This window comes from Pelobates fuscus, chromosome 11 (genome assembly GCF_036172605.1).
Source record: "Pelobates fuscus isolate aPelFus1 chromosome 11, aPelFus1.pri, whole genome shotgun sequence".
NCBI classification, from domain to species: Eukaryota; Metazoa; Chordata; class Amphibia; order Anura; family Pelobatidae; genus Pelobates; species Pelobates fuscus.
Window position 1 is genome coordinate 77926274 of NC_086327.1, and position 13841 is coordinate 77940114.

Sequence of the window (13841 nt, forward strand, 5' to 3'; positions counted from 1 at the left end):
TTCCTTATGTCAATAAAGCTTGTTGAATTGCCCACACACGGAAGTCCAACGACGAAACTGATGTTGGAACGCACGTTGCGTTCCAAAAGGACGCAAACCGGAAGTGCCGAAACCGGAAGTGCCGAAACCGGAAGTAAAAGACGAAATTAGTGAAACCGGCAAACAAGGCATTTAAAAAGCCACTGGAACAGACGGAACACAGAACAGCCAACTGAGGAAGCCTTATGAGAAGGCGAAACGCGTTTTGGACTATCTACTTGAACTTGAGACTATTGAGTCTACCCAGTATTACCTGGGATAAGTATTTTTTATTATATATATCTTGTTTTTATATTTCTTTGGAATAAATCGTTTTTTAAATCCTGACACACTGGGTACTTACTCCTATTTTGGAAACCAGTCAGAAAGGCACCAAAGGAATTACTCAACATCCAGCACGCTGCCAAAGAAGGGTCTGGACAACCCCCAAATGGTCCAGAGGCTTATACCACCAGAGTCATATGAGGGTAAGACAGTGCCCTAAAGACAGAGGAATTTCATTTTTAAAAAAAATTAAAAAATTAAAACAAATGTAAACGTGGAATGGGTGAATGAGTCATCAATTGATCCCTCACATTTTCTTTAATTTCTTTTTTTTTTTTTTTTTTAATCCTTGATTTTCAAACTAAACTCCTCCTCCAACCTTTTTAAAAATGCCTTTCATTGCAATGGCTGAGTCCTACAGTAGCGCTACGGAATTTGCTGATGCTATATAAATAATAAAATAATAATAAAATAATATGACTATGCTTGCTACTTCTGCAAACATAGATAAGATCATTTTTTATTTTTTTTTACATTGCTGAAGGATAATTATTCACATTACAAGGTGGATTTGTGGGAAAGCAATGTTTTTCTCAGGTTTGAATGGATGAGTCAGTAGTCAATTGCCCAGTGTCCAATCACTAATTACTTAAAGAAACGGCAGTCCATGTATCATGGATCAAAAGACTCAGGCAGGCAGGGCAAAAACCACAATGAAAAGTATTTGAAAAAAAAAATGAATATTTAATTTTTTATTTTTTTTAAGCTGGGTAAATTTAGAATACTTTCTTTGTTAAAGAGTTTAAAAAAAAAATCTGTCACAATTGGTTTAGACAGGGTTAACTTGTGCAGTAAACGGCAACCACACACTCTGTATATTACTGAGTAATGAAGCTTGCAATTTCAAAAGCAGAAAGCAGTAGTACATAAACTCATTGAATTCTAAGTAAATTGAAGAGAATGTAAGTTACATAGCTGAAAAGAGACACAGGTCCATCAAGGTCAAACTTTTTCACATTTCTTTTTGTTGTTGATCTAAAAGAAAGCAAAATACCCAGTTTGAAGTGCTTCCAATTATGCAACAAACTAAGAAAATATTCCTTCTTGACCCCAGAATAGCAGTCAGATATCTCCTTTCATCAAGACTCTTTTACAACACTAAATAAAAATGATATCCCTGAATATTGTGTTTTTGCAAGTATTTAACCAATTGCTGTTTCAACATCTATGTAGACTTTGATAAAACCATCTCTTCAGGCAGAGAATTCCACATGCTTATTGTTCTTATTGTAAAAAAAAAAAAAAAAAAATTCCTTTACTTTAATCTGAATCTTCTTTCTTCCAGTCTACATGCTTGACCTTGTGTCTTATGTATAGTTCTGTTTATGAATAGAATTCCAGACAATGGTCTGTGTTGGCCCTGAGTATATTTGTATAATGCTATCATATCTCCTCTGAGGTGCAGTTTTTCCAAACTAAATCTTACAAAGCAATTTACATTTGTTTGCCTTTTTTTCATAACTTAAACACTCAATTTCTTTAATTAATTTTGAAGCCCACCTCTGCACTTTTTCTAGTACCATAATATCCTAATTTAAAACATTTACAAATGTCATAGCATATTCAAGGTGTGGTCTTACCAGTGATTTATACAGAGGCAAAATTATATGTTTATCCCGAGAATGAATTCCCCCATATTCATACATTATTTAGGGTGTAAGTTGCTTGTGCATTCCTTACCCTGATTTATATAGCTTTGCAATTTTCTACATTAAATTTCATCTGGCAATGGAATACCCAGTCCCCCAATCTATCTAAATCCATCTGCAGCAAAACAATATCCTGCAGACATTATATTACTTTACAGAGTTTTGTGTTATCTGCAAACACTGAAACATGGCTTTCAATGCGTACTCTATCTGAAAGCCAATGTTTTACCCAACAACAAGAATATTCATTCTTTTAGTTTGAACACTAACCTATTTTGAGGAACCATATCAAATGCTTTGGCAAAATCCAAGTAGATCTATACTTCTACTTCTTTGTAGAATGCAATTAGGTTAGTTTTACATAAAATTTCATAAAATTCAACCCATATTCTTCCCAGTAAATTCCTGAATATGGACAATTCATAATCCTTCAAATACTTTCCCAGCCATAGAAGTTAAGCTCGCATGTCTATAATTTCCAGGCAAGATTTGTTAACCCTTTTTGAATACAGGAACTACATCTGCCTTCCTCCAAACCTCCGGTACACTTTCTGAAATGAAAGAGTCTTGAAAGATCAAAACCAGAGATTAACTCCGTTCCATTCTTAGCTCCTTAAGTACTCATGGATGAATACAGTCAATCTGAAATGCAAATGGCCCTGGTTCTTTTTGTAATGGCACAAGATGAGCTAAAACAAGCTTGAGATCTGAGCGAGGACCCACCGAAGGGCAGGCTGTTTGTGCTGTTGTCCATGCTCAGTATTCTCTTGCACTCTGTTTTTTGCTCTCAATAAGTTTAAAGGGTAATTCAGATGTGGACTCCTTAATCATGATGCCTAGAGAGATATCAGCTATACCTCACTGATGATGCCTGACAAGGCTGAAACGATCATCTGGGGTTTGCTGTATCTCTTGTGTAGAGAGAGCCGGCATACATTTTGGATTTGTTCTGCCCTTTTGGGTGGAATCATTATGAAATGCAAATGGCCCTGGTTCTTTTTGTATTGGCACACGATGAGACAAAATCAGCTTGAAATCTTAGTGGGGAACCACCGCAAGGCATGCTATTTGAGTGTTGTCTATTCTCAATATTCTCTTGTATGCTGTTACTTTTTTAATTGCTGCAACACCTTGTCTTGAGTCATCCAATCACATTTTTTTCTGCATATCTTTTGCCATAGGATCCTCCTTATAATATACTGAGAAAAAATAGTTAATTCAAATATCTGCCCTTTTCTGGTCATCACCAACACACTCAACCTGGTTTTCAGTGTTTTGAGGTTGGTATTGCTTTCTCATTTTCTAGTTTAGCAACTCGAATTGCCTTTTTGCATGCAATATTGGCATCCTTACATCTTATATAGAATGCCTTTGATTTTTCCGATTTAATTATTGTTATTTTTAATCTCTTGGTTTTGTTTTCCCACTAAGCCTCATTGGTTTCAATATGTTTCTTTTATATTTACTACCTAATGTTACATTCTGAGAAATGTACCTTTCCAATGATCTCTGTGGTTTTTTTTTCCACTGAAGAGTGTTTGCCAATATGTTGTAAACCTCCAGTTAACTTATTGAAATTGGCCTTTTTAAAATGATATGTTTTAGTATACCCCAATGTGCTTTTGCTTTTTTGAGTTTATTTTAAAAGGCACCATATTGCGATCATTATTTACAAAGTGCTCCCCTTCATGAATGTTTTTTAAAAGATCAACATTGTTTGTTATAACTAGATCCAAACAAGCATCCTTTCTAGTTGGTGTATGTACCAGTTGTAACATGAAGGTGTTATTTAACATGTTCATAAACCTGACTCCCCTTGCTGAACTACTAGTCACTCTATCCCAATTTATGTCCGGTGTGGCAGGATGGCCAGGCTCTTCACAATAAACTTCAAATGCAACAGTCAGGACAAAATACTACTGCAGTTTATTGTCACTTTCCACAATATATACAAGGTTGTGTTCTCCCACAAAAATAAAACAAAAAGAAAATAAATCCTACTCCAACTTGGAGACTTACTAAACAACAGTATTACTAACTATTCAACTGGCCAGCTAATCTGGTTCCCAGTTTTAAACAAAATGAAATACAGCACTTTAAGCAGGTTTCACACCCTACCTTTTTCTCAGAGTCCCAGAGTCTCAGGCTTAACTGCCTTCTCTCTCCCAGCTGTTAGACTCCCCCATGTATTCAGAGGCTAACCTTTTAAAACCCTAGTGCTTGTTAATTACATTAACCTGGTTGATAACATTCAAGGGGTGACTCCCACCAATTAACCCCATTATGCTGGGAATAGAGAGCGCTCCAATCTATTACTAACATAAAAAACCTCTCTGACCCTGCCACTCCGGGTAATTAAAATCTCAAATAATGAATGTTCTACCCAGATTTGCAGCTTTCTCAATTGCTCTAAAAAAGTCTGCTCTTTCTTATAAATATTAACATTAGGTGGTTTATAACATATCCCAACCAATAATTGATTTCCCTTCTTTTGCCCCAAGCAGATATCTACCCATAAAACTTCCAAATTGTAACATCACTTGCTTAAGATTTGGCTTTAACTCCTGGTTGACATACTCCATCACCATTCCTATTTTTTATCCTTTCTGAATAATGTGTAACCATTTAAGTTAAATGCCTGGTCATGTATGTGATGGATCACCTGGCACCCCGACTGGGCACCTCCGCCAACAGATGCATCCTCGCGGATGCTGAGGGCTGTAAGCACCGCACCGGACACCACAAGCATGCAGACTCCACAACCGCCGTAGCTTAGCTGGGATCTCGCCGTCTTCCTCCCACCCTGGACCAACCTCTGATATCCAGGAATGTGTGAGAAAAAAGTTGTCTTATTAAGAGAGTGTAGCAGGAACAGCTCTTACAAGAGCTAGTGATGAGAACCCAGTGGAGTATAAGGAGTATAGCAATCTCCAGTGTGAATATAGCAGTTCCCCTCCAATCACGAGACAAGGCTACGTGTTGAGGGTTAAGCAGGAACTCAATTTTAATGGCGCCACACTGGCCTTTTCTGACAATCCCCAAACAAGGTGTGGACCTTGTGGGGGCAAGATGACAATTATCTCAAGCCAATGATAATGCAGTACAGTAGGTGACACTCCCACATACAATATAATAAGACTTCCCCTTTAATTAGGAGATAATTGAGTCAAGCACTATACTAAACTCCAAACACAAAAAACACACATTTCTAAAAAGTCCCAAAAGTACTCCCAAACACATAATATCCCCATAAAGAAACCACCATGTGGTCGAATGGCACTTCAAATGGTTTCGGGAATACGAGAGCTCGAAGTGCCGCTTCAAAAGTTCAAATAATTATTGTCCAAAGTCATAATAAGTACAAATAGTTTTTTTTTTAACCATAATATCTTAAAGGGGCCATAGTCACAGGATAAATGGCTGGCAAGAAGTCCCGTCCAAACCACATATCTTCCTTCCCAAGGGTAGACTAACCAGGTACCTGACCTCCTGTCGGTTGGTACCAGAGTTAGTCGAGTAGCCCACCCACAACAAGCAATTGCTAGACCTGATGACTCCTGTAGTCTGTCTCTGTCCTATAGCCAGCATTACAGCTGCATAGTGGGGGGAGTTGTTAGCTCCTGGATCAAGGACCAGGGGAGGGCAGAGGCCAACTGGAAGTTTGCTGTGGAGAGGAGGGATTGCTCACCTCCTCCCCTTGGTATTCCCACTGGGGCTGTTGGGGATCTGGGCCAACAGCTCAGCATCCCTGTAGGGCCGGTAGAGAGACCTCGGTCCAATCTCCACCTGCCAGTCTAGAGGGTTCGTTGTATTTGAGAAGAGGGACCAGCTGTCTCCTCTCCCAGTATCTACGGCTGCCGCTGGGGAGAAAGGCAGGTTGTCTCCTCTCCCTGCAAGGTACATTGCCACTGGGGAGTAGGACCGACTGTCCCTATTCCCAGTAACTCTGGTTGTAGTTGGGGATCTGGGCCAGCTGCCCAGCATCCCTGTAGTTTTGGTACAGAGACTGCGGTCCCATCTGCACCATTGGGGTTAGGATTGCTGTCCCCCTGTAGTTGAGGAGAGGGACCAGTTGTCTCCTCTCCTAGTATCTCCGGCTGCCACTAGGGAGAGAGACCGACTGTCTCCTCTCCCTGTGTTGCACACTGTCGCTGGGTGGGGAGTGAGACCGACTGTCTCCACTCCCAATAACTTACCCTGCCACTGAGGAGAGAGACCGACTGTCTCCTCTTCCAATACCACATTCTCCCACTGGAGAGGAAGGACGACACCTTCTGCTCCCTGTACTGCACACTGCTGCTGGGGAGTGAGACCAATTGTCTCCACTCCCTGTAGGATACCGTGCCACTGGGGAGAGAGAGTAATATTATGCTCCTCTCCCTGTAACTCACTCTGCCGCTGGGAAGGAAGGACGACACCTTCTGCTCTCTGTGCTGCACACTGCCACTGGGGAGTGAGACCAATTGTCTCCACTCCTTGTAGGATACCCTGCCACTGGGGAGAGAGAGTAATATGCTCCTCTCCCTGTGACTCACTCTGCCACTGGGGAGGAAGGACGACACCTTCTGCTCCCTGTACTGCACATTGCTGCTGGGGAGGGGGACCGATTGTCTCCACTCCCTAGGATACGCTACCGTTGGGTAGAGAGACCGGTTGTCTCCTCTCCCTGTAAGGTACACCGCCGCTTGAGAGTAGGATCTACTGTCCCTACTCCCGGTAACTCGGGCTGTAGCTGGGGTTCTGGGCCGGCTGGCCAGCATTCCTGTAGGGCCGGTGGAGAGACCTCGGCCCCATCTCCACCTGCCATCTGGGGGTCTTCCCAGGACCAGTCTATGATGTCTCTCTAGCTGGAGTGTTGTAGGTCTGGATCTTCCACCCAGCCCATCCGGCTCTGCCTGCAGGATAGATTGGGGCTGAATTAAGCAGTGCAGGCATTGGTAGTCCAGCTCCCACTCCATTGTTACCAGGTGGGTCATGTCTAGTTTCACCTTGTGGTCATCAGCCCAAACATGCATGCTCATCCTGTAGTCATAGATGTCCCAAAATCTAGAACCCTCCATGCTGCCAAAAGCCAATATCCTTCTCCAAGGCATCCCATAGTAAACCAGGGCCATCGTAATCATCATCCTCTGGCCTGTTGTGCTCAGCCATCCAGGGGTTATGCCAGACCGTATACCACCATACGGCCTGGTAGGCGTCCTCCAGCCAAATCTCCTTCCTTACTAGGCTCTCGAGCTCTGTTACCCACTCGTTCAGGGGCTGCTCTCCCAGAAAAGGCATTCGTAGGGCCACTTGCATCTGTTGCCGCTGCTCTTCACTGGGGAGACTTTCCACCCACTGACGCTGTGCACCCTCCAAGGCTTTATACCAGATGTTTTTCCGGACTTTTTTCCCTCAAGTCCGGTTCATTCTCCTCCTCGTATAGGAACGCTGTCCAGGAACTAGCTGGTTCCATACTGCTGTAGATAGGGACACTGCACGGTGGCTGGCTCTATCCCTCCATATCAAATCTATAACGATTCAGTCTCCAGGATGCTGTTCCTCTCACTAGGAAGCCATCCCACCGCTTTCCACCAATGGGACGGATCACCTGGCACCCCGACTGGGCACCTCCGCCAACAGATGCTTCCTAGCTGACACTGAGGACCGTAAGCACCGCACCAGACACAACAAGCACCGCAGACTCCACAACCGCCATAGCTTAGCTGGGATCTCACCGTCTTCCTGCCACACTGGACCAAACTCTGATATCCAGGAACAGGTGGGAAAGACGTCTCCTACTTCAGAGAGCATAGCAGGAACAGAGCTAGTGATTAGAACCCAGTGGAGTACAAGGAGTATACCCTTCCCCAATGTGAATATAGCAGTTCCCCTCCAATAACGAAACAAGGCTATATGTTGAGGGTTAAGCAGGAACTCAATTTTAAAGGTGCCACACTGGCCTTTTATGACAATCCCCAAGCAAGGTGTACGCCGACACCTTGTGGGGGACAGGATGACAATTGTTACAAGCCAATGATAATGCAATACATTAGGTGACACTCCCACATACAATACAATAAGCCTTACACTTTAATTAGGAGATAATTGAGTCAAGCACTATACTAAACTTAATTATCTCCAAACACAAAAAAACACACATTTCTAAAAAGTCCCATAAGTACCCCCAAAACTCGTAATACTCCACAGATCTTACATCCCCTGATAGTCCTGATCTGGGTGTCCAACATATTCCCAGAAAATCACCCAGATCAGATAGGGGCTTCAGAAATTTTATGGAAGTCATATTTATGCCCAGGCGCATGCATGGTCCCATGCCCAAAACAGTTCCATAGAATCGCGGCTAAGTGCCGATCGAGAACTGACCGGGAACCACAAGGTTTTCATGTCAAAAATAGTTCCAGGACATTCGCGGCTAAGTTCCCCTGAAGTCTATTTGCGGTTTTGGTCCATGCGAACAAGATGGCCACCACCACGTGGTCAAATGGCACTTCAAATGGATTTGGGAGTTCGGGAGTTCAGGAGTTTCGAAGTGCCGCTTGAAAGTTCAAATAATTATTGTCCAAAGTCATAATAAGTACAAATCCTCTTTAACATTCTATTTTTTTGTGTTTCAATGTTCAATGATCTAGGCTAGGCAAAAGGAAATATTTTTTTTGTTAATACCTTTGTCCACAAATTAAAGATGTTCTTTATTCCAAAGAACAGACTCCCTGTGGAGTGGGCAATGTAGATTTATGACAGTGGGGAGAGTTAGATGCGGGGTGGCAACAATAATTAAAAAATTAACTGATGACGGTATATAAAATCATGCAAATTAATCCATAGTTTCAGAATTGTGGCCACAATCCATTCATTTTACATTTAATTGCAATTGCAACATCTTCATATTTTTCTTATTTTTGAGTTGTTTCTTTGCCATACTGATACTCCTAAATCTGCTTTATAGGGATGTCTTTATGTGCTTACTGTCCGGCTGGGTTAAGGAATTGCACTACACATATTTACAACTGCTTAAACCCAAGCACCAATTTTTGATATTTTGATTTAATTATTTGAAGTATTTTTTTTTCTCCATAGAAAAATGGCTTTAAGTACTTGATAATGATAGATGTTTAACAAATCATTCACACATGCATTTATACATATTTGCACGTTAACTTTTAAGTGTTTTCTTTTCAGTTTTTATACGTAATAATTAAACATAATTAGCAATACGTATGGTGTCAACATCTTCCTAGATCTTACATCATGATTTTATTTAAGTTACAGTTGACAATATCATGCCTTTTCTCCCTCTTTACTTAAAACAGCAGCAAATACATAACATTAATATAAGAGAAAAAAAATAACTTGAATGACAGTACATGGCATAATTCTGTCAACCAACCAATTTACAGCATAATGTGTGATTTTTTTTAAACTTTATTGCAAGACATGACATTATAGAGCAAATGATATAGAGCACATAATCGAATCATCATTAGAACATGCAGTAATAACCGTTAGTACATTGCAATGCATTACTAAGAAGCATGGCAGGGTGGCTAAAATATAACATTCCTATAAGACAATGTTGAAACAAAAGTACTACGAAAATTGTAACAAAACATACAAGATAAAAGATAATAAAGCCAGTTGACTGAGTTTAGCTGCATGGGCTGGGTGAAACAAATGTGGGCTAAGCTTATTGTATGAATGTTAATCCATAGCCCAACACTGAAAAATAAAGAGAAAATTAGGGTCTGTCATTAATGTTTAGGAGGGGGATAATTGTGGGTTTTCCTGTCCATCCCTCCGTAAGCTCTGCAGGCAGGCCACCCAAGGTGGCTAAATTCTATTAAAGTGGGCATATGTTCTTCCATATATTTAATGTACTCTACTCTAACCTGCCATTTTGTCACAAACAAACATGGGCTAATATTCAGTACATTGGTATTAACGTCTTGGCTGGTTATAATAACTAGGGTAGGCAATATCTGTGAATCTTATTTAGCAACATGGAGGTGTGAAACAGCAGTACTTACCCTAGTCTGTATCACATCTATAGCATGTGTCAGGTGTTTCAACTATGTAAGATAGCAGGAGAGTGATATCCACGTGAAAGGAGTTTAAAACCAGCTTAATGAAATTTTGAGCTATCTGTCATGCAACGTGTAAGCTTGAACACTTACTACCACTGTTGTTCGGATGAATGTTTCTGCATGAGTGTTATCTGTAACCAGGTAAAGAGTCCCACCCGATTGCTACCCAAACACCTACCGTGTTTCTCCGAAAATAAGACCGGGTCTTATATTAATTTTAGTCACACAAAACACACTAGGGCTTATTTTCAGGGTAGGGCTTATTTATTTACGGTTCCGGTATGTACATTGAACCCCCCCTTTAATTAATCCACCCCCCTTTAATTAATCCACCCCCTCTAATTAATCCACCCCCTCTAATTAATGCACCCCCCCTTTAATTAATCCACCCCCCTCTTTAATAAATCCACCCCCTCTAATTAATCCACCCCCTTTAATTAATCCACCCCCTTTAATTAATCCACACACCCTCTAATTAATCCACCACCCTTTAATTAATCCACCCCCCCTTTAATTAATTCCCCCTTCCTCTAATTAATCCACCCCCTCTAATTAATCCACCACCCCTTTAATTAATCCACACCCCTTTAATTAATCCACCACCCCTTTAATTAATCCACCCTCTCTTTAATTAATTCACCCCCCTTTAATTAATTCACCCCCCCTTTAATTAATTCACCCCCCCCCCTTTAATTAAGTCCCAGGCATAAAACCGGTATCTACTCACAGTTCAAAGAGTCCGACCACTGGGTGCCTCACCGCCCGGAATGGATCCTTCCGCTGAAGATCCGTGAAGGCAGACTGACGGCGCTGCGCACGTCGTCATCACGCTGCGCACGTCGTCATCACGCTGCGCGATGCCGCGGCCCGCAACGCTCCTCCCCCTCCTCATAGAAGAAGGAAGTCCCGCCAAAGGTAAAATGCCTAGGTCTTATTTTCGGGGTAGGGCTTATATTGCAGCCCACCCCGAAAATTCGGCTAGGGCTTATTTTCGGGGTAGGTCCTATTTTCGGGGAAACACGGTATATGTCTGAGAAAGAACTAATTTGTGAGTGTTTGTGAAACACAGTTGTCCTAGAAATCTGTGAGTGTCTTACTACCATCAGTGTGGCAAGGGATAGTCTGAATGTAGTGGCTTAATTGCTGATGTTTGATTCCATATGTTAGTGTATTCTGTGAGAGATGATATGGATGGGCCCCTAAAACTCTATAGAGTAATACAATTTGAGCAGGTTATTGCTTAGCTGCAGAGGAATTTAGATATATTGGGGGACTGGGCACTCAAATGATAGATGCAATTTATTTATTTAATTTTTTTATTCAAAATCAAAGAGTCATTACAAGTGAAAGAAGTTATTACATGTTAAAGAAGTGCGGCACACTGAGACAATGACACAATAAGTTTCAGAATATTAGTGGTTGTACAGCAAAAACATGTGTTAAAGCATCAATTACCTATGAGAATGTATACATCCATGTACACAAGGTTTGCATCTATATACAAAAGGTATATAAAATGGGATTGAGTTATGTTGATAGGAGCGGAGTGCATCCCCACCCTGATTTGTAGCTAAGGTGGTGTAACCCCTGAGCATTGTGCGTTTGGGGAGTGGGAGCGGTGGGATTTGAGAATAATTTTTTACCCAGCTAGGTTTTGTACATGTGTGGCATAGGCTTTTCCACCCCAGGGGGTTAACAATACACCCTGCCTCGGACTTTCCTAAGTTGTAGAGGAGGGGGGAACATCTCTGCACTGTTGCCGTAGAGTGGTTTATCACATGGTGATTGGCAGTACATATCACCATCAACCATGAGTATGAGGACATTGTAAGCAATAGGGCTTCATCTGGTGTGTACCCATGGATTTACAAATCCTAGAGAGTAAATTTATAAACATTGGTTGGTGATTGGAAACAAAGGTGAGAACCCAGCATCCTAAACTGCTTGACTCCTATACAGGGTCGCCTCTTGTGTAGGATGGAGAGCTATGTTTGGGTAAGGAGAAGTTTATACTGTGTTTTTCCGAAGGTATTTACACCAGGGGGCCCACGTGAGGGTATAATAATGGTACTGTTTCGAAATGGAGCAGCACATTTCATCTAAGATTTTGATGGTTTTCTAAATCTAGTCCCTTAGGGATGGGGAATTTGGTTTCTTCCAAAACAGTGGAATCAGTTGGTTCGCAACTGTTATTAGGTGTTGGAGTAGGGACGTCTTAGCTTTTGGTAGGTTACTCGGGAGAAGGAGGAATAGAAAAGTTTTGTGTTTGAAGGGGATTGTTACTTTAAGGATTGTTTGAACTAGCCCCGCCACACGTAACCAGAACTTCTGTATCTCTGGGCAGGCCCACCATATGTGCGCCGAGCTGCCATTTGGTTGGTGGCATCTCCAGCAGCAGTTGGTCGTGTGTGGAATCAATGATAGGAATGTTGCAGGTGTATAGTACCACCTGACTATTCTTTTGTAGTTGCTCTCCTGAGCTGCTAGGTTCCGAGATGAGCCTGAATATTTTGCGCCATTGTTCGGTTGTGAAAGAGATATTAAGTTATTTTTCCAAGCTAGATATGTAAACCGAGAGGTGTTTGGGATGGGTGGTGGAGAGCAATGTGTGCATGGTGGAAATCAGTTTCCTTTTGATAGAATGTGTAATACAGTGGTGCTCAAAGGTTGTATACGCCTCGGGTGCCTCGTTTATGTATCGTCCGGTCTGGATGAAATTTACTAATTGGTTGTATTGGAATTTTCATAGGGCGGAATGGGTCTCGTTTGGGTGGAGAATGTGAAGCGATTTAACCCCGGCATCGTCAACTAGGTCTCCTAACGTCAGGAAGGGGGTCGTATGGTAGTCCTGGTATGCTTTCCTGTTTTCACCTGGTTTGAATAGTGGGTTATGAGTTATTGGGAATAGTGGTGATGGATAGGTTGATACAAGTTTTTGGTTTCTCATGTAGGCCCACATCATCAAAGTTAGTGTTATGGTTAGTGTTAGTGTTATGTTTTTATTGTGTTACTTTCAAGGGTCTTTGAGGGATTCCCTTATAGAGTTGCTGCCTCCTGTGTTATCCAGCGCTTACTCATTTTTCTGTTTTTATGGTTGAGTGTGCCTGGTGGCGTAGGGAGGTCAGCGTGGATTTATGCCATGGAATGGTGTAAATGGGGACCCTGAAAAAAGAATCCTCTAGTACGCCTCCGACCAGTCATACACCCTGGCCATCAAGATAGCTTGATGGTATGATTCAATGTCTGGGATGCCCAAACTTCCACTCACCTTCGGTCCCGTGAGTAGGGGGAAAAATAATCTGGGGTGTTTGTGGGACCAAATGAAGGCAGTAAATATTTTTCCTATTATGATAGAGTCCGAGACAGTGAACACAATGTTGTCTGCAAATGCATATATATTATGCTCGGTTCCACCCACTCGTATGTCCTAGATAGCGGGATTATCTCGTATGCCCTGGAGAAAGGGTTCCAGGACAAGGACAAATAGTAGGGGGGAGAGAGGGCACCCGTGTCTTGTGCCGTTTGAGATAGTTACTGGGTCTGATAACTTGTCACGTTTACATAGATTGATGTGGAGCGCAACTGCAGATTTCTTAGGATTTAAATTGATGATTAGAAAATTAGAGAATAAAATAGGAATTGTCTATTCAATATAGGAAAATACAGGTACTGTATCTTTAAATACTTCGCTGTTGGTTTAATTGCAGTAAGCAGTTTCCTATATACATGCAATCTAGCACATTTG